Below are 19,454 nucleotides of genomic sequence, written 5' to 3'. Positions count from 1 at the left end.
TTTCAAACTGTTGCCACAAAATGTTAGAGTCCTGCATTATATTTGAAGAAATTAAATAATGAAAAATCTGCATAAATGATTGTCTATTTCTCGCATTGTGATAAAACAATGGTACATAGAGCCATCGAATTTTGAATGACGAAATCCTACTGCGAATATGGGCATCTGAAATCCCAAATTTGGAATTTGTTTTATTATAGATTTTATATTTTGTAAAACGTTAACGAATTTTTGATTTACAAACTCAATGCTTTAAAAGCGAGAAATGGCAACGTTATATATAAAAAAAAATACTTTTATCTCCAGCTCGCGAGACTGTGTATATCGGAAATTCTAAAGATATGCTTAATTTAACATTATTTTGCGATATTGCTCTTGAACTGAATTTTATGGTTTAAGTGCAAAGAACATGATATTTAATAAATAAAGGTAACACTCAAAACGTTAAAAAAACGCCCCTTTGGACGTAATTTAAAATCTGAAAAATTTCAGATTTTTTTTAATTTTATTTTTTATTTTTATATTATTTTTATATTATTTTTGATTTGTTTTTACAAAGTTTGCATTATTTATCTTATTCTGTAATCTATGTTTATTTCAACTTTACTTTGAATTCTATTTCATAATGACAATTTCCAACGTTTAATTTTTACAAATAATATAGAACTCAAATGCATAAACACGAGGGTGTCGGGGACGGTTACTCGAGTTTTTTTCGGATTTCTCTACAGAAATTGCTTTTCACTCCAAATTGAATTGGCTAAAATGCTTCATAAGAATAAGTTCCTTGAGTATCAGCATTGGTTTATACTCCCTTCTATTCGCGGAAATATTTGGCCTGACTAGAATTGCCGGCTTGGCTTAACCTTATAACTCTAGTAAAGACGAAACACCTTCGTATTTACGTATACATTTATTAATTATTGTTCACTGAACGGGAGTTGGTTTGTTCCCCTTGAAAAGTCAAGTATTTCCGATCAATGACAATGATTACATGTTTTTAATTTAATTTTTTCTTTTACAATTGAAATTTTGTTCTTCATGATGATTTAATTCCAGTCCCCGTTAAAACATTATTAACATTTTACTTTCGAGTTACTTCAAAACATCTTTCAAAATATAACTTACCAGTATGAATTCACTCTTTTAAAATAGTTCTACTTTAATTAAACTTAGGAGATAATATTGTTGTGTGCATACGGGTTCGTTACGAAATGAATGCACAAGTCCGATGAAAAATGAACAAAAATTTATTATTATCACAACAAAAATGCTTATATTTTCTCAAATTATCATGCAGTATTACAATATCTCACAGTAGTTATCTTTTAACTAATCAAATGTCCAATAGCACGTAAATCAAAACAGCTAAAGAAAGCTAATCCGCTAATTCGCTACAATCAACAAGAGCAGTATTCTAAAGAACAACAAACTAAGCAACTACAACGAACTGAGATGTTTTCCTCCTTTTATAAGATTTTAAAATCACGCGCTAGAATTTTCTAGTACTTTCTCGAAATCAAAAAGAGATATTTATTTATTTAATGCAAGCGCTCTTGTACTTTCAATTTTCCGGCTTAGCTTTCTTTTAATATTCGTCACGCGCTGCACTGCGCGAGAAATAAAACCATTTAATTTATAATTGAACTAACATTAGCTTTTTAAATACCAAATTCGTAACACTGCCCCCTTCCCAAGGACTGCACGTCCCGGGCAGTACAATCCCTGGACAGGAAGCCAAACTTACAAATGTGGCATAAATGCATTAATAAGCATAACATTACAATAATAAACAACATGAACAATAAATGCAATAAATAAAACAAATCAAATACTAAATGCAAATCAAATACTAAATACAAATCAAATCAAATACACATTTAAAAACAAAAAGGACCATGGTCTTTACTATTTACAATTATTTACATTACGTACTATGGCCATAGTAATGTCGTAATAAACAACTTTAGGTTTAGAGTTCGAAGACTTACGGATCCGAACCACGACGTCATTCAGCCTGTTTAGGACTGTGTACGGGCCATCCCAAGGTGACTGTAATTTCGGACAAAGTCCTTTCCGTCGATTCGGATTCCACAACCACACCTTGTCTCCTTCGTGGAATTGATGTTCAGTAGCTCTTGTGTCATATCGGGTCTTCATCTTCTCCGTCGCCAAGTTGACTCGCTCTCGTGCAAAGTTGTGCATCACTTAAAACCGGGCCTGGAGATCTTGAATATATTCCTCAGACGATGAAGGAGCATCTGGAGGGCGACCAAACAATAGATCACAAGGCAGACGAAGGTCACGACCGATGAGCATCTGTGATAGGGAATAGCCGGTAGTCTCGTGGACAGCACTGCGGTACGCCAGTAAAAACAGTGGTAATTTCTTGTCCCAATCCTGTTGGTTTCTGGAAACTACTAATGAGAGGTTATTAAGGATGGTTCGATTGAACCTCTCTACCATGCCGTCCGACTGGGGGTGTAATGGCGTCGTTTGGGTTTTGTCAATGCCGAGTAGTTTACATAGTTCTTTGATTACTGCCGAGGTAAAATTCCTTCCCTGATCTGAATGTAACTGAAGAGGCACTCCGAACCTGGAAATCCAGTGCTGTATCATCACCTCAGCTACTGTGACAGTCTCTTGATCAGGAAAAGAATACGCTTCAGGCCACTTGGTGAAGTAATCAATGACAACGAATATGTATTTGTTGCCATCATCAGTTCGTGGCAGAGGTTCTAAGATGTCAAAAGCGATACGTTCAAAAGGCGCACCTACGTTGTAACGTTGCATCTTGCCTCGGCTACGTTTTCTCGGTCCTTTTCTACCTGCACAGGCATCGCAAGATCGGCCCACTTTTGCACGTCATCCTTTGCATTATTCCAGTAAAAGCGCTCACGAACTCTCTGTAAGGTCTTCATAATTCCAAAGTGACCTCCTGTAGGGCTGTTATGTAGTTCTTTAAGGACATCAGGAATCCGGGATCTTGGAAGTATCAGTTGCCATCGGAACGTCTTCCCATCATCCGATTCGAATTTCCGGTATAAGACGCCGTTTCGAATGTGAAGTGAATCCCCGAGTGCCCAGTATTGTTTTATTGTACGACTACAGATAGAAATGTCATGCCAAGTAGGTTTTCTGTTTGATGACTCCATTAAATCAATTATGGGTTTAATGTCGCGGTCTTCCAGCTGGTCTTTCCTGACTTCATCATCACTCCACGGGTCTCGATCAGCCGATGTTGATGTTGTAATTTGTCTTGCGACCGGAGTCAGCAGCTCGTATTTCGCTTCCACCCTGGAACAATATCGGCAGCTTTCTAGGCAAGGTCGTCTAGACAGGGTGTCGGCGTTCCCGTGTGATGATCCCTTACGATGATGGATAGTGATGTCATATTCTTGGAGTCTCTGTATCCACCTGGCTATTTGCCCTCAGGATTCTTGAAATTTAAAAGCCAGACCAATGAGGCATGGTCCGTGCGGAGGAGGAATTTTCTGCCGTATAGATAATGATGGAAATGTTCTACAGCTTTGACTATGGCGAGCAACTCTTTCCTGGTGACACAATAATTCCTCTCCGGTTTAGACAGGCACTTGCTCCAGTACGCCACTACACGTTCTTGGCCGTCTATTTCTTGGGACAAAACCGCACCGACACTTTCATTGCTCGCGTCCATGTCGAGAATAAATGGTCTGTCGGGATGAGGATACGTCAGGATTGGAGCAGATGTTAAAGCTTTCTTTATGTTGTTAAATGCATCCTCGCATTCTTTTGTCCACAAGACCGTTTGCTTGCTCTCTGTCAGCTTCTGAAGGGGTCTTGCGATGGAAGAAAAGTCCGTCACGAATCTCCTATAGTAGATGCAAAGCCCTAGGAAGCTTCTCAACTGATGGACATTTTCGGGACGTTTCCAGGATTTAACGGTTGACACCTTTTCAAGATCCGTGCACACACCTTCTGCAGAGATGACATGTCCCAGGTAAGTCACTTTCTTTCGGAACAATTTGCATTTAGAGGGACTCAGCTTCAGATTGGCTTGTTTCAGTTTCTGAAGCACCTATCTAAGATTCTCTAGATGTTCTTCAAAACTCTTTCCGACGATGATGATGTCGTCCAGGTATATCAGACAGGCTTCGTAGGAAAGACCTTTCAAAACAGTCTCCATGAGGCGTTCGAATGTTGCCGGCGCATTACACAGTCCAAACGGCATCACCTTGAATTGCCAAAGCCCTTGTCCCGTAGTAAATGCCGTCTTTTCTCGGTCATCAGGATGTATTTCTACCTGCCAATACCCACTCTTTAAATCAAGTGTTGAGAACCACTTGCTTTCAGAAAGAGTGTTTAGAATGTCGTCAATTCTAGGTAGAGGGTAACTGTCTTTTTTCATATCCTCATTCAACCGGCGTGATGTTAACGTTTACTTTTCCATCGATGTCGATCTTCTCACCGGACACAGTCTGGAGGGTAACGCAGGGCGGCGTCCAGATAAGTTTGCTTCCCAGTTGTTGAGACAAATCTTTTCGGATGATGGTAACGTTGGCTCCTGTATCTATCGTCATATTGCAGGGCACTCCTTTAATATGTCCTATTACGAAAAGCCCATTACTGCCGCCTCTCACTGCAGAAATTTGAAGCGCTTTAAACTGGGGCTTTTCATTATCTGGCAACCTCCGCCCCCGAGATGGCCACTAATTAGTTTCCCTGCTGCTTGCTAGGAGCGGTCTTAACATCCGAGGCCTGCGGTGTTTTGCAGTTCCGCCGTATGTGTCCTTCAACTCCACAGTTCCAACACTTTAAGGTCGGTTTCATTTCCCTGATATTTCTTCTTAAGTCATTGAGTTGTCTGGTTATATCGTCTACACGAACAGTAACTTGATCCCTTGGTTCCTGGACATGAGCGGCTGTGATTGGGTGGCGGTCTCTACGAGTGGCTTGCTGGGCTGCCTCAAATTTCATGGCGTACACTAAAGCGCTTTTCAGATCTTTAACATCCTCCATTCGCAGTGCTTTCTGTATTTCAGGGTCCCGGATGCCATCGATGAAATATTGCAGGGACAGTATTTCCCTTGTTTCTATCGGGCACTCCGAAAAGGCGTGATGTGACAGCCTTTCAACATCCGTGGCGAGCTCCTGAAGTGTTTCGGTGGGCTTCTGCTGACGGGATTTTAGTTGAAGCCTGCTATAGTCTTTTAAACATTTCTCGCCGAAGCGCAGCTCCAAAGCGCCGGACAGAGCTTCGAAATCTAGCCTTTGATTTTCGGGAAGAGTCTGCAGGATATCCTCTGCGTCTGCTCTTAAAGAAAAGGCGAGATGACAGGCGTTAGCTTGGGAATCCCATCCATTCGCATCCGCCACGATAGAAAACTGGGTCTTATACACTTGCCAGGATGTCTTCCCATCATATGTGGATAGCTTCAGAGATGCACGAGCAGGCATCGGTAAGAATTTAAAATCATCACTCTTGCTCCCTGCCGTCACTATGAATTTTTTTAGAGTTTCCATTTCTTTGGCAACTGCAGAAACTCTCTCTTCAATTTGTTGTTGGACGGCCGAAACTCTTCCTTCGACTCGTTGCTCCACAGCCGACACTCTATCTTCTATTTCATCTTTGACAGAAGAAACCTTTTCTTCAATTTGCGCGACTATATTTTCGACAGCTCCTATTCTGTCTTCCATAGCCTCAAATTTACTTTCTATTACGCAGGTTATTTCTCTTTTCATTTCGTCTTGATCTGCTTCAATCTTTTTTTGTACAGCTTCATATCTTCCTTAAAAGTTACTTGACCAACTTCCAACTTTTCGTGAACGGCTTCCATTCCCTTTTTAACGGATTCTTCCATCTTTTTCTGACCAGATTTCATCTCATCTTTCATTTCTTCTTGTCCCGCTTTCATTTCTTGCTGGCCCGTTTTCATTTCCTCTTTAAATGCAGCAAAGGCTGATATCAGCTGTCTTAACTGCTCTTCCATCGCTCTTGTGATTGGCATTCAAATCCCACTTCTGACACCAAAAATTGTTGCGTGCGTACGGGTTCGTTACGAAATGAATGCACAAGTCCGATGAAAAATGAACAAAAATTTATTATTATCACAACAAAAATGCTTAAATTTTCTCAAATTATCATGCAGTATTACAATATCTCACAGTAGTTATCTTTTAACTACTCAAATGTCCAATAGAACGTAATTCAAAACAGCTAAAGAAAGCTAATCCGCGAATTCGCTACAATCAACAAGAGCAGTTTTCTAAACAACAACAAACTAAGCAACTACAACGAACTGAAATCGAAATCGAAATCGAGTGAATGGTTAGGCGGCATTTAGTAGCCTTTCCTTCTTTAACCGTCTCTGTTGGAGATATGCCCTAAGGTGTTGGGAAGAATTAAAAATTAAGGTGATTTACACCGCACCGACAAAGGTGAAGCAGGAACATGTGCTAATGCACGTGAGTTAGTCAAGTAGACTTTGGAGAAGGAAGGTTCAAGCATCTGGCCGCCGTACAAGCTGTGATGTATCTTCACTAGTTGAAGAAAGATGATACGTCAAGGCCAGTCACGTGGGTGGTCACCCACCCAAGTACTGACCCCGAGCTCTGCTGCTGTAAACAGGGGAACCTGTGTGTTGAAAAAGTGAAAAGAAATCGTAAACATAGCGAAATTCCCTCAAATGCTTCTAAGCTGGTGATTACTCTTCACTTTCAGCAAATCTCATCAGTGTCATGGCTGCTTTGAACCCGGCAGTAAACTTCTCAGCCATGGTTTTTGCAGCGCGGATCTTCTCAACGTGCTCAACCATACTGTTCAGAAATTTTTTGATTTTAGGATCTTGGTTCCAGTTTATGATATCCTTGTACTCTGTGGGTGGGTTTTCCAATTTTTTCTTCACTCTATCACTGTAGAGAGGTTTCATCTGGGTTTTACTGCTGTCTACCTCTGTTTCGAAGAATTTCGGAAAAATCTGCCGGCATAGGGATCTTAGCTGCTGGCTTCGCCTACTGTTTCTTTGCTTCATATCGCTTCTTGTACACGGGGCAACCCCTGTATGAACTTACATGCGGTAGTGAGCAGAAGATGCACTTAGGTTTTTCTTCTGGCTTTAGAGGGCATTCTTTACTTCTATGGTGCTGTCCATACTTGCAGCATCGCTCAGGATTTGAGCAAAGATGTTGCGAATGTCCATATTTTTGACATCTATAGCATTGAATTACGCGTTTTTTCGGGGCAAACTTCTCGATCTTGACATTAACACTTAACATATTGTTGGGTCCATGAATTGCACGTCCTTCCTTCGTTTTCTTCAGCTCCAACAGAAAAATCGGAAGTTTCTCGATAGCGTCTCCTCTTCGTCTGGAAAACTGCTTGACTTTACTTACTGGAAATTTCCTTCTCTCCAGATCTGCCTGGATTATTTCTTCCTTCATCGTCGATGGGAGGCTCTTAAGAACAACCTTAATAGGTTTTTCGCTGAGTAACTGGAAAGTGTGAAATGGTATATTTCTTTTCTGCAAAACCAGAGTTGCTTTTCTGTAATCGTCTACTGACTTTAAATTAACATATAGTAGTTTCATTTTCATATTGGCTTCGAATTCTTCATTGCAGGTATTGATAAGGATTTCATGAATTTTAGGCCAATCCACTTCGCTTTGCTGGAAAACTATTGGGGGTGGAGTTTCCTCTTTTTCGGCTCCTCTTTCTTCTTCCATACCTTCTACTTCACTTAGCTGCTCAAATCGATTTTCGGTCGTAACTTCAATTGGAGCTTTGTTTTCTGATACTTTCGCGGTTTTCTTAGGAGAAATCCATTCTTGTTCCCTGCTGTCTGTTCCTCTTTCAGTTATCTGCCCTGGATAAAATTTTTTCGTGAATGTCTCTACATCCATCTCACCCTTAGTTCTTTTATGAAAGTAATTGCAAATTACGTCAAATCCAAATTTCGCAATCTGGTCCCGGATTTCTTCTTCAGAACATGACTTAAATTTTGGGATGTCCTCATCATTTCCCATTGATAAATCTTCTGGTGTCTGTTCATCAGTAGCTTCTCCATTCGGTGTTTGAATGTCTCTTTTTTCCTTACCAGGTTTAACATCTTTCTTCTTACTTGGTTGTTCGCTTTCCGTATCTGACATAGTTTTCGCCTTTTTCGCTTTACTTTTCTTTTCTTTGGCCATAAGGATGAAATCCTCTTTCTTCAATGGATAGGTCTTGTTGGTTTTGGACGAACGCTCGCTTCGGTAGTCCTCTTCATCAGAACTATTGAGTGGTGTCCTATAAAAGGACATTTTTGTTTTTGGGTTTCGCAAATCAATGACTTATTTATAGACACACAAATTTTTGACAACAGCGTACGTTTAGAAGTCCCAGTAGACTATCATTTGTACAACGAACTGAGATGTTTTCTTCCTTTTATAAGATTTTAAAATCACGCGCTAGAATTTTCTAGTACTTTCTCGAAATCAAAAAGAGATATTTATTTATTTAATGCACGCGCTCTTGTATTTTCAATTTTTCGGCTTAGCTTTCTTTTAATATTCGTCACGCGCTGTACTGCGCGAGAAATAAAACCATTTAATTTATAATTGAACTAACATTAGCTTTTCAAATACCAAATTCGTAACACTATAATCAATTAATCAATATTGTTTAGGAAATAAATTATTATTAACTAACTTTGCAGCAATTGCGCAAGTAGTAGTAACTTGTTTTCGAACTAAATGAATTTAAGATCATACATTATATATATATATAAAGTTAGTATAGTATAGTGTACATATATAGTTATACAGTCAAAAGTCGTTAATCCGGACTCGTCGGGACTTCGGCAATTCCGGATTATAGATCATCAGTTTAAATCTGGTAAGATGGCATGCAGAAATTATAAAATTAAAAATATGAAACCGTAATTTATTAAATAAAGAACAATTATGATCTAAAGGGTATCAAAAAAAAAAAAAGGCTTAATATTTATTTGTTTACTTTATTAAACATTTCTTTCAATGTAAGTTGTTTAAGTTGCTTTGTTTTATGTGCTAATACTTTCTGTTTAATTCTATATAAACAGACATAATTTCTTGTTCAGTTATAAAGTTCCGCTGTTCAAGTCCTGTAATTACTGTGCTGAGAATAGCGACTAACTTGTCAATCGAAATTTTTTTGTTTTCACTAACCTCTCTGTCACTTTCTTCATGCCTTTATCCATTTTTTGCAGCAATTCCACTTTTTGTTTGATGGACATCGAAACATACTTTCGCTTTGCAGATCCTTTGGGAGCTCCAGCATTGGAAATTCTATTTGACATAATTGAAAGTTCAAGCTTACTTTTATAAAATTGCTCTAACAGTCTGCAAAAAATAATAAGCCGGATCCAATTCGAAGATTAAGGAACAACGCAATCTGCAACATTAACTGAAATAGATAATTAGATAAATTTAGCTTATTACACCGTCCGTTATACATTAAACGCGCATGCGTAAACGTATTACGCGCTTGCGCACAAGCATATGCGCAGCCGTAAAGGTCTTATGCGCATGCGTCAACGCGACGCATGCGCAGAAAGTTTCTAGCTTTGAAGTCTGGATTATAGATCGTTCCGGATTATGGGTGTCCGAATTAACGACTTTTGACTGTATAGGATATATTGTTGCGTGTGCAAGCGTTCCTAATAGATTACATGCACATAGGTCCGATGATAGGTTAATAAAATTTATTTAATCAGAACTTCGGCTGGCCAACTTCTCTATATATATACATAGAGGAAAAGTTATTATAGTATATAATATTGTTGCGTGCGTACGGATTCGTAATAGATTGAATGCACATAGGTCTGATGATAGGTTAATAAAACTTATTTAATCAAAAGAAACACTCTGAAATTTTCCACAGAAATTTTCGGACAAGTGTTCACAGAGTACAATCAGTAGCTATACTTCAAACTACTAAGGATGTTAAACACTACGCAATTCAAAGCGCATCTAAACAGAAAGCCAACCCGGAGATATCTCAGTTCATGCTGAACTAACAACTCGCAACAACAATAACTAACAACTGAAAGCGAATGCTCTCTCCAGCCTTATATAGTTTTCAACCGGCTGCCCAGATATTTCTAATACTTCCTGCTTCTCGAAATTATAGGAAAGCAATATGAGGGTCGGTTTACGATTACAGTTAATACAACGACCAATTACATTTATTCAATTACAATATTTATTACGGTAATACACGGATCGGGCAAAAATGTCGCCAAGTTTGACGACAAAACTGTTGTCAGCTTGGCGATATCTTGCCAATTATCAAGACACCCTTTCACTCAATGTTTAATGGGCTTGCCCTTGTATTCTTACTTTTCCGCCATAGTTTCTTTCTTAAGACTTCTCGCGTTACATTACACAGAAAAATAGAACAACTGCACTAAAATCACCTACCTATATACAAAATTCGTAACACTCCCCCTTTGCAAGGACTGCACATCCCGGTCAGTACAATCCCTGGAAACATAAAACAAATCAAATACTAAATAAATAAGTACACAAATTTACAAATATAGAATTAAATAGGACTATGGCCTTAGTATCTATTTACATTATATACAATATGGGAACTACGTTCTGTGGGGAAAGCAAGGGGCTAACCTGTCGTAACGGACGACTTTAGATTTCGGTGACTACGGGTCCGAACAACGACGTCGTTCAGCCTCTTTAGGACCATCGCAAGGAGACTGTAGTTTAGGAGAGAGCCCTTTTCATATAATCGGATTCCACAACCACTTCTCACCTTCGTTGTCCCCCCCCCCGGGGGTTGACTCAGGAGAATTCCTGGAAAGTACTGCTTAGGATCTGTACCTAGGCAGTCTCAACTCAAGGTATATAATTTGACTTCACAGGACTAGAACCCGAGTATCGTACTCAGGTTGGTTCAGGCTTGGCAGGGACCGTACTGAAACTGTAGTGTCTGTTCCTTCGATTGAGATGGAACTAGATTGGAGATCGTCGACCAAGTCTCCGGGGGTTTGACCCGATTTAGTTCTTGTTACGGGGACTGACAGAGTGGTCAGAGCGCACTTTACGACGTACATTTAGCCGATGGAGTGGTGCCCGGAGGCAAAATGACTTAGTATCTATTTACATTATAGTCTTTTTCATATCTAAGATTTGTTCTGCCCAGTGCTTTGCATAAAGCTGGGCGGGGACTGCGGGGGTTGCGCCCGCAAGGACGAGATCCCCTGGACCATAGATATCCAAACTCCGCATAGGTCCGCAAGTCGAACCTGGGTCGGGGATCTATGTTTGTTTGCTGCGTCTGTCACCTTCGTTGAATCGATGTCCTCTAGTTTTCATGTCATATCGAGTGTTCATTTTCTCCATCGCCAACTTAACTCATGCAAAATTGTGCACCACTTTAAAACTTAAGTGGAGATTTTGGAAGTACACTGTGAAAAAAAAAAAGACAGTTCTATATCTCCCGTTCTGCCGGACCGATTGACAAAATTCAAATTGCGTTTTTCATGTCTCGAAAGCGCGACTTAAGATATATATTGTATTTATACATAGCACTATTCTAACATAGGCATTTTGACACAAAATCGGACTTTTTCTGAAATAACATACCAATTTTTTTTACATATTTCGATTCTACCACTCAAATTATGCCTAAATATTAAATTTTGTAAAATTTAGAGCGAAATTTACGGAGAAATTCAAGAATTTATATTGGAGACTTTTTTCCAGTTGCGCCAAGAACAGTTCACTTGGCGAACTTCTTAATATATGGCAACCTATTTTCATTTTCCTTTTTACATTGTGAGTGAAAGGAACAAAATGGACAACATTATTTCTTTCAAATAATATTCTTTATATTATATTTTTATGTTATTTTAAATATTTTTTTTTTTCTTTTTCGAATTTCATTTTAAAGTTGCATGGTTTCTTTCAACCATGCAACTTTAAAATGAAAGTTGTATAGTTTCTTTCAACTAAATGTTTTAAAAATTTCTATTTACTCATTCGAACTGCGTAGTTCAAATAAAAGATGCATCGTTTATTATTTTTTTTTCAAATAGTTTTCTTTATACTATATTTTTTAGTCATAGTTAATATTTTAGTTAACTTTTGAATTTTTAGACTTTTATTTTAATTTTTTGTATTGCATTGTCTCTTCAGATAATTGTTTTAAAATATTCTATTCGTTCATTCGAACTGCGCATTTTAAATATATTTATTAATATAAATTTTCTAGAATTTAACTTTATTTATTTGAATTGCTTTTCTTTCGGAAGAATACTTTGTGACCTAGACTACGACGCGTTTGAAAACTGCATATATTAAAAGAGAAAATACAGTAAAGCATAGTTGACACGCCTTTCAGTGTTCCGTTCAGAAAAGATATATAAATAAGACAAATATATATTCGACATTTTAATTTAGGATGACTTGCATACATTGCTCTAAACACTTTTATCAATGTGCCTATTGCTTTACACATTGTGCCCATTGCTTTATCATCCTATGTTTAATTTCTTAAAATATTATTCATATTTTAGTCAAGTATTTTATTTTTGAAATCGCAAGAATCAAATATCATAAAATTAAAAAAAAATTAAATTAAAAAAATACTAAATTTTATGCAAAAATTTATTTTTTCTTCTTAAGGGCTTGCTATTTTTTTTTTTTTTTTCAGACATTCTGCAAGTAGGTAGGTAGGTAGGTTACGGAGGACTGGAAGGCCTGGTGTCTAACAGAGGTAAACAGGCATGTGTTCCAAACCCTCCTCTAACTACGGCAAAAGCTTCCTGGAACCACACGAGGCTGCACCAGGAGATTATTGAGGTTGTCAAAGGGAAGTACATGGCCTTACAAGGGCATTAGTAGGATTGTATTACAGTTTGAAGAGGAAAGCTGTGGTGTTACAGATAGTAGGTAGTTAAACTAAAAATACTTGGATAATAAGACGCATTAAAATTTAAAAAAAAAAAAAAAATAATAAATAAAAAAAAAAAAAAAAATAAAAATAAAAATGCATAGGCAACAATACACAAAGCACAATGCGTAAAATGCATAAACAGAGAGCACAAAAAACAGGTACATACACATAGTCACTTAAGGCACAAAAAGATAAATGGAGTACATGAAGTCACATGAAAGCTGGAGCACAATGTTAGTGTAAGGCAGTTCTGTTGGATATAAATACAAGTACATCTTGAATGATGAATGATGAGTTCATGAATACTCATGTGTGCAGAAGAAGAGTGCGGTTAGATTGCTAAGGCGTTGATTATTGTAGCATCGCTAAGAACATAGATAAAAACACTGATAAAAGGCACGAGGATGTTGTAGCACTAATTATTGGGCAGTGCCCCAGCAATGTGTGCACCGTGAGGCACACAAGCTTTCACTAACACTGCGTAAGATGTTGTTCACATTCTGTTGAAGGGATTACACACGTATCATTATGGAGGCATAACACATCTCTCTAAGGAGATGCCACATATTTGCGAATTGTTAGTATTGCCACTTTAGATTGTGGGCAGGGGAGCTTAAACACACAGTTGTGGTGAAGCCCAGATATTGTAAAATTCACTGGACTAGTCTTAGAGCTTATCGTCAGTACACCATAGCGTTATTTTAGCACGGTAGGCAAAGGTCTGTGCCCAATGCCGCGATGGTACATTCTGCAAGTATATAAAAAGCATCCAACTTTTCGAAACAACTTGGTATTTCTGACATTAATTTTAAATAAATTTATCGCCTTCCATTTCAAAAGGGCCCACAAACGGCCTACCGGTAAAATCGCTGAATAATAGTAGTTCGCTCCGGGTTTCGAATCCCGGCGAACGGGCTGGTTGCATGGGCATTTTCGTGGTTTTTCTCATGTGTAACATGAATACGAGTTGGTTTCGCTTAGAAAGTTCTTCTCGAAGGCATCCTCTCCTTTAAGGCAGATATTCCGGCTTTGCCGTTACTTAATAATCCGAATCAATCAATTTCATCAGTATTTGGTTAGAGCCTTTATCAGTCTTTACAGGCTAAGGATTTTGAAGGCGTGAGATGAAAGGAAAGATGGAAAACGTCTTTAGCTGATATATATACATTACAGAATAAATTCCGGCATCTTTAAATAATTCGACAGAGAAATCATGGGATGCTCCGTTTATGATACGATATGATGTTCTATGAAATAGTTTAAATTTATACAACCATATAGTCGAAAACCAGTCGTTCTTCACTTTAATCTGCAATGATATCGTTTTTGTCTTTTCCGCTAGCACAAACTCAGTTGCTGTTATTTGCTGATGTACACGTCCAAGTGTTTTCTCTTTGAACACCCAACTTTCTTGAAGTAGATTCCTCTTTAAATTGTTGCTTCCTTCCAATTTCCTTCTACATTTGTTTTCAGTGCTGATACAAGAAAATTAAGATTTTTAGATTGTTACACTTCCATAAATTTTGCATTCTTGTAAATTTTTTTAAAACGTCAGTTACATTAAATGCGTTTCAGCTGAAGACAGCGTCTGGACATTTTAACTATAGATAAAGTTTAAAACCAAGTCTAAAAGATAAATATTTGAATTAAAAGAATTTTGTTAAATAAGAAAGAAATATACCATTCCATCAGTGCTTATCCTGTATCCCCGAGTGACCCGATTCTTATATCGGGGACAAAAAATCTTAATCATATTATTTTTAAGCCTAAAAATTTCTATATTAAAGTAGATGCTTTTTATATAATCTACAACAGGAGAGAAAATTACTGCTTAAAACATTCCTTCTAAGAGGATTAATGTAAAAATTTATGTTTTGTATATATGTTTTTTATAGCTGAGACATGATCCAAAGTGTCAACGTCGTCTTTGCTAAAAAACATTGTCAAAATACGCATCAAATGAACTTTTTTTCAGTTTTAGATAATTAAATTTAAATAAAGTTAAAGTAAATTAGCAGTCGATAACACGGCAAAGGTAAAAATTTACTCTTACAAATATTTAAAATAAAAAGAGGGAAAAAGAAATTAAAAAAAAAAAAAAAAGTTAAAAATTTGAATACCATCTATAATTTTAAAAAAATAGCTGTTCATATAGTATTAATAAATATTTATTACGCATCATTGAGGGGAAAAATTCATATAATTAATTCTCCTTAAAAATTCATTTGAAAATTGAGGTTAAAAATAGTAACTGTGGCAATTCATTGTAACAAAATAAATAAACCACATTTGGCGTTATTATCTCTCACAAAAAGATGCCAAATTTCAAACCGCACAAATATGTAAATTCGTGTATATCTTAAAAAATTTCGAATAAAAAAGTCTAATTTTTTGCAGGTATGCTTAGAAATACACCTACTTTAAGATGATGGTAAAAATTTTATAAATTATAATTCAAATTTTTCTCCGAAAATTATATAAAAATTATTTAAAAATACAAGTTTTTAAAATAAATCATAATGAATGGGTGAACTTTATTTGGAATGAACCTAAATTTCGAAATGTGAAAGGAGGAATAAAAAAAGTTTAAAAAAATGAGATATTATTAAATCAATTAACACTGAGGAGCCAAAAATTTGAGAGCTAATTTTTTAAAAACTACTCGTGCGATTTTTACAAAACTTGGTAGTCTGGCATAATTTGAGTCATAGAATCGAAATATGGAAAAAAATGGCATGTCATTTCAGAGAAAGTCCGATTTTGTGTGAAAATATCTAACTTAGAATTATGGTAAACATAAATTTAATATATATCCTAAGTCGCGCTTTCGAGACATGAAAAACGCAATTTGAATTTCGCTAATCGGCCCAATAGAATGAAACATATAGAACTGTCCCCCCTTTTTTTTTCCGCAGTGTATACCTCAGGCGATGAACGCGCATCCTGGGGCGACCAAATCATGACCACAAGCCAAACGAAAGTCACGACCGAAAAGCATACGCGAAATACCCGATAATCTCGTGAACAGCACTGCGATAGACAAGTAAAAACAGAGGTAACTTTTTTCCCTAATCCTGCAGATTTCTGGAAAAGACCAACGAGAGGTTATTAAGTATGGTTCAATTAAATCTCTCTACCACGCCGTCAGACTGGGGATTAAAATGTGTCGTTTGTATTTTGTCGATGCTCAATAACAATTTGCGCAATTCTTTAATTACAGCCGATGCAAAATTTCTTCCTTGATCGGAATGTAACTGAAGTGGCACTCCGAACTTAGAAATCCAATACTGTAACCTCTGCTACCTGACAGCTTCTTGATATTGGAATAGGACAGGGGTCGGCAACCTGCGGCTCTTTTGATGTAATCTTGCGGCTCTCCAGTTCCATGCGGAAAAACTAATAAATTATTATCAAAACACTTAAAAAATAAGAAAATATATTTTTCAGTACCGAATTTCTCAATAGCTTCTATTTTCATAATCGTTAATTACGCTTAACATGACCGTGATGAGATAAATTTGATTCATTGTTACTGTACTGTTAATTTAAACTAGCTCCGCCGTCAGTATGGCAGCTGGTAAAAAAAGAGAACTGAAGAAGAAAACCGAGAATTCAATCAGGATTAGGCGGATTCGTTTGCATTCATATGCAACACAGATGGCCTTCCGAGTTCTCTCATTTGCCACCAAAAACTCGCACACAATAAGAAGTCGGATTTGGGGAGACACTTTACTACAAAATATACCCAGTTTGCTGGTAAATATCCAACTGGGAGCACACGAAAAAAGCTCTTGAAGAGCTAAAAAAAAAGTTACGTTCTAAGTAACTGGGTAGAATCTTCCAATAATGTAGATCTGCCAAGCTCTGCAGTATCATTAGAAATTGCAAAAAGAGTAAAACCATTCACGTCAAATACGTCAAAGATTGTTTTATATGTGCATCTGAATAACTGTTTCGAGATATTAAAATCAAAGCAGAAATCAGGAAAAAAATCAAAGATTTGCCATTATCTGCAAAAGCAGTACAAGATAGAACTGCTAAGATGTTTTCAAATGTAACAAATATGCAAGTGGAAGACATTCAGCCGGCTTCTGCCTTATCACTTGCTATAGATGAGTCTTCTGACATAAAAGACACGACACAAGTTACCCTTTTCGTAGGGTATATGCCCTCCCAAGGTCCAAACGGAGAACTGTAGGATTGCTATCGCTCTCAGGACAAATTCTCGTGGACAAAATATAGCAAATGCTTGTGCAAAAATGGCTAGAAGACAATGGAATCGATATAAATAAAATCGTTTCGATAGCAACTGATAGAGCCAGCCAGAAGTATGACAGGAATACATAGAGGGGTAACATCAATTCTTCAAAAAAAAGTAAACCATTAAATTCTAACGTTTCACTGTGTAATTCCCCGAGAAGCGCTTTGTGCCCAAACATTTCCGGCCGAAATATTTGAGATCATGAAGTTGGTAATTAAGCTTATTAACAACATTTTGCAAAAGTACTCTACCATCAGCAGCTCAAAGATTTCCTTGACAGATAACCAGTTTTCTGACCAACTTCTGCACAAAAAGTGTGATGGCATTCCAGAGGTAACTTATTGCAACGTTTTGCTTTGTGCTTGAGTGAAATAAAAACATTCCTCAATGAAAAAAGCATTAACCATCCCGAATGGGAAAAAGACAAACGGCTGCAGAACTTCTACTTCATGGTAGATACCACAATGAAACTAAATTTAAAACTGCAAGAAAGGGACAACCCAACCTGCTTGAAGTAATTTGTTTTCGAAACAAATTTATTTTTGTTTAAGACATAGAGAGCGGCAAATTAATTCATTTTAAAAATCTGAAGTATATCGCAATGAGACCAATGCGACTATTGACACGAATTACTTCAACATAGCTTTAAATAACATGAAGGATGGACTCACTGAGAGATTCGAGCAATTCAAAACAAATAAAAGTACTCTTGCGTTCGCAGTAAATCCTCTCAACGCAAATACAAATGATATCAGCAATGAGACATTTGGAACTGATGCTGGATCGCTTCAAATGCAACCGATGTATTTGAAAACCAAAGACTTGTGGAGTAGCAAGTTCATAGAACTCAAGAGCCAGTTGGAAGAGTTGGAGGTCCAAATGCATGCACATCAAGCAGCATAAGCTCTAAAAAAATTCCGCTAGTTGAAGCCCTCATATTCAGGGCATGGAATAGTCTTCCAGAATGGTACAGTGAGGTGAAGAAGTTGGCATATGGAGTACTGACGATCTTCGGGTCGACATATTCGTGCAAGCAAGCGTTCTCTTGCATGAATATAATAAAAATGGAACATTTGAAATCAACTAAGAAATAAAAATTTAGATTTGTGCTTGAAACTTAAAACAACAAGCCAGATTTAGTCAATCATTCAAAAGGCATGCAAAGCCAATGCTCCAATTGATGTAACTATCTATATTTTATATATATTATTCCCTATTTAAAGCCGTTAATTTCTCTGTGTTGCATTCATATAAGTCAAAAATCAAATATACATGAGCAAAGCTATAATACTGAAACGAAACTTTTTAGTGGCTTTTTAAAAACGGGGAAATTTTGTAAATTGTAACTTTTAGCTCTTCCGTTTCAATAGGTTGCAGACCCCTGGAATAGGATATGCTTCAAGCCACTTGATAAAGTAATCAATGACGACGATAATGGAATTTGTTGCCAGTATGTCAAAGCTGATACGTTCAAAAGACGCACCAACACTGTAGCTTCCTTCGGCTGTGTTTCTTCCGTCCTTTCCGATTCACACAGGCATCGCAAGATTGGCATCACTTTTCCATGTTATCCCTCGCATTAGTCCAAGAGAAACACTTTTGAACGCTACGCAACTTCATTATTCCGGAGTGGCCTCCTATAGAATCTTTAAGGACGTCCGGGACCTTCAAAACATCAGATGCCATCAGAATGTCTTTCCATCATCCTATTCGAACTTCCGGTACAAGACGCCGTTTCGAATATGGAGCGAGTCCCATAGAGTCCAATATTATTTTGTCGTAGGACTATCGATCGAAACATCCTGCCAGGTTGGTTTTCTGTTTGAGGACTCCATAAAGTCCATTATGGGTTTAATGCCGCAGTTTTCCAGCTGGTCTTTCCTGACTTCATCATCACTCCACAGGTCTCGATCAGCTGATGTTGAAGTTGTAACTTGTCGGACGACCAGATTAAGCAGCTTGTGTTTCTCTTCGACCCTGTTTCGATATCGGCAGCTGTCTGAGCAGGGGTCTTCCAGAACAAGGCGTCGGCGTTTCCACGGGAGGATCCCTTCTGATGATGAATAGTTATGTCCTCAAATGCTGAAAGCAATTGTAGAAATCCGAAGCGCTTTAAAACGAAGCTTCTCATTACCTTTCTAACTTCGCTCTGCATGATGGCCACTAATTTGTTTCCCGCGTCATTGCTGGGGAGTGGTCGTATTTTCCGTGCTATGAGCTGTTCTGCAACTCGTAAGTGGACTTCAGCACCATAATTCCGACAGTTTAGAGTCGGCTTGTTGC

General features: G+C 37.5%; 1 long non-coding RNA gene across 1 annotated transcript in view; it reads left to right on the top strand.

The window, feature by feature from the left end:
- The window catches only part of LOC146997973 (uncharacterized), a 54,590-nt gene extending 40,141 nt beyond the window's left edge, over window positions 1-14,449 (top strand). Inside the window, exon 3 of the long non-coding RNA XR_015040179.1 lies at window positions 12,668-14,449. This is a non-coding gene — a long non-coding RNA (uncharacterized LOC146997973). The remainder of the gene's footprint in view (window positions 1-12,667) is intronic.
- The last annotated feature ends 5,005 nt before the right edge of the window (window positions 14,450-19,454 follow it).

This window comes from Stegodyphus dumicola, chromosome 3 (assembly GCF_044657685.1).
Source record: "Stegodyphus dumicola isolate Sdum_Otavi_A_Nest chromosome 3, ASM4465768v1".
Classification (NCBI taxonomy): Eukaryota; Metazoa; Arthropoda; class Arachnida; order Araneae; family Eresidae; genus Stegodyphus; species Stegodyphus dumicola.
The sequence above is the reverse complement of the archived record's forward strand: the minus strand, read 5'-3'. Positions and strand labels throughout refer to the sequence as shown.